Source organism: Spermophilus citellus (assembly GCF_964194105.1).
Source record: "Spermophilus citellus genome assembly, contig: SCAFFOLD_384, whole genome shotgun sequence".
Taxonomy (NCBI): Eukaryota; Metazoa; Chordata; class Mammalia; order Rodentia; family Sciuridae; genus Spermophilus; species Spermophilus citellus.
In genome coordinates, this window is record NW_027672874.1 from 1 (window position 1) to 2895 (window position 2895).

Consider the following 2895-nt stretch of genomic DNA (forward strand, 5'->3'; position numbering starts at 1 on the left):
GAGAAGGAGGAGAAGATAGAGGACAAAGAAGAGGAGATGGAGGAGAAAGAGGAGAAGTAGTGGGAGGAGGAGAGAAGGAATAGGAGGAGGAGGAGGAGAAGAGGAGGAGGAGGAGATGGAGTAGAGATGATGATGTTGAATATGATGAGGAGGAGAAGAGAAGGAGGAAAATAGGAGGAGATAGGGAGGAGAAGGAGGAGGGGATGGACAGGAGGAGGAGGAGGAGGAGAAGGAGGAAGAGGAGATGGAGGAGGGTGGAGGAAGAGGAAGAGGATAACAAGGATAAGGAAGAGGAGAAGTAGAAGCAGGAGGAGTAGGAGGAGAAGGAGCAGGAGGAGATGGAGGAGGAGGAAGAGGTGAGATATTTGGACGAGGAGGTAAAGGAGCAGGAGGAGGAGGAGATGATGTAGGAGGAAGAGGAGGGGAGGAGAAGGAGGAGGAGGAGGAGAAGAGAGGAGGGGGAGAAGGAGGAGGAGGAGGATGAAGATGAGGAGGAGGAGGAGAATGAGGAGAGGACAGAGTGTTAGGAGAAGGAGGAGGAGGAGGAGGTGGAGATGGAGAAAAAAGATGGAGGAGGAGGAGGGAGAACGAGGCATATTAACATGGCATGCTTGTTACAATCAATGAAGCATTACTAAATTGTGTCCATGGGTCACTCAGATTTCCTGAGTTTCACTGGTGTAGGATTCTGCTTCAGGACCACCCACCTCCATGAAGGTAGCATGTCCCATTTGGCTCTTCTTCATCATGAGAGTGCCTAGACTTCCTCATCTTTTATGACCTTGATAGCTTTTAGGAGCACTGGTCAGTTATGCTATAGGATCTTCCTCTACTGGAATTTGTCTAAAGTTTTTTCTAATTATCATCCTGGGGTCACTTGTTTCTGGTAGAAGATGACAAGAGTTAAAGGGAAATTTGCATCACACCATGGCAAGGGCACATGTCAGCATGACCTGTCACTATTGACCTTGACCTTGATCAGCTGGACAAGAAAGGGTTTTGTAAATTTCCTCCACTGTAAAGTTACCAGCATTGGATTTTTTTTTGGGGGGGGTACTGAAGATTGAACTCGGTGCGTTCAACCACTGAGCCCCATTCCCAGGCCTATTTTGTATTTTAAGACAGGACCTCACTGAGTTGCTTAGCACCTCACTTTTGCTGAGGCTGGCTTCAAATTTGTGATATCCAAGCCTCATCCTCCCAAGCCAGTGGGATTAGAGCAGAGCACCAGCAGGTTTTTTTGTTTGTTTGTTTCTTTTTCTTCTTTATTTTTATAATTTTATTTATCTATTTGTTTCTTTTTTGTGCTTAGTGATTTGAACCTGCATGCCAGGATAGCTCTAAGTCACATTCCCAGACCCCAGCAGATATTTGAACTAATATTTTTTTTCTTCACTCTAGTAAAATGGTCTTCATGTTCATTGAAAAATAAAATAAAATGAAACCAAAAGAAATAGAGCTGCTTCTCCTCCTCCTTCTCCTCCTCCTCCTTCCCCTCCTCCTCCTCCTCTTTCTATTCCTCCTTCTTTTTGAGACAATGTCTTGCTAAATTGCTTATGGCCTCACTAAGTTACTGAGGCTGGCCTCAAGTTTGCTATCCTCCAGCCTCCACAGCCACTGGGATTACAGGTGTGTGCCTCTGTGCCGTGCTTAGTAGCAGAGCATTGGAAAGCTTTCGCTCTGAATATCTGAGAAGAAAGCACTCTCCCCCGGAGCAGCACATCCCTGCTGGCTTTTTGGACCAGATCATTCCTGAAGCAGTAGATGAAGGGATTCAGTAGGGGTGACACTATGGTGTTGAAGAAAGCCACTCCTTTGTTGAGGGTCATGTGCCCAGTTTGCATGGGCTTCAGGTACATGATTATGCAGTAGCTGAGTGACACCACCAGCATGTGGGAGGAGCAGGTAGAGAGGACCTTGCTGCAGCCCCCAGATACGGGCAGGTGCAGAACAGTGCTGCAGTATGACAAAACCGTCAACAGCAGAGTGCTGACCAGGGTGCACATGGCCACCAGGAAGCTGACCAGCTGCAGAATCCTGGTGTCATCACACACCAGCTCCGGCAAGGGGGTGCTGTCACAAAAGAAGTGGTTGAGGATGCGGGGACCGCAGAAGTGCAGGAAAAACATCCAGGCACACAGCACCCCAAGGACCAAGACGATGGTGACCCAGCAGGCCAGCACCAGGCAGCAGCACACACGGGGCTTCATGAGAGTGGGATAGTGCAGCAGGTGGCAGATGGTAGCGGTCACCAGACATAACAGCCAGCAGCAAGGACTCCACTGTGCCTAGGATGAAGAGGAGCCTTGTTTGCATAAAGCACCTGGCACGGGCAATTGTCCTGTGACCGGAGAGGAGGTGTGTCAGCATCTGCAGGGTGACCGTGGACGTGAATCCCACCTCCAGCAGGGAGAAATGGCGCAGGGAGTAGTACATAGGAGTGTGCAGGCGGTGGTCTGCCAAGGTCAGGGTGATAACAAGCAGGTTGCCCAGGAGGGTCAGCATGTAATGACCAGGAGCACCATGAAGAGAAGGAGCTGGAGCCCTCGCACGTCTGTGACCCCTAAAAGCTCCAAATCCAGCACAGCAGTGAGGATGGGTTCATGAGGTGCCATTGCCCAGGCACCAGGCTGGGGGAGGCTGCTCTCCTAGCCTGCTTCCTGTCTTTGCTCCTGGCCTGTCTTTAGTCTCTTGGTCTATGTGGCTTTTTGGAAATGCAGAGACATTCAGTGCCTATCCTGCTGCTCTGTGGAGATGAGACAAGTGACATTTATTACAGTGCTGGTCATGGTGTGGACATAACAGGAATGCTGGCTTATGTAGCCCGCAATGACATCACTTCAGGAAGTAATACTTACTTTCATCATGAGATTTAGCACCTGCTTCCTCCAAGAA

General features: G+C 49.4%; 1 pseudogene across 1 annotated transcript; it reads right to left on the reverse strand.

Moving 5' to 3' along the window:
* Positions 1–1703: 1703 nt before the first annotated feature.
* On the reverse strand, positions 1704–2615 carry LOC308640495 (olfactory receptor 6E1-like; annotated as a pseudogene). Its single transcript has one exon. The product of its transcript is annotated as an olfactory receptor 6E1-like (transcript).
* Between the last annotated feature and the right edge of the window lie 280 nt (positions 2616–2895).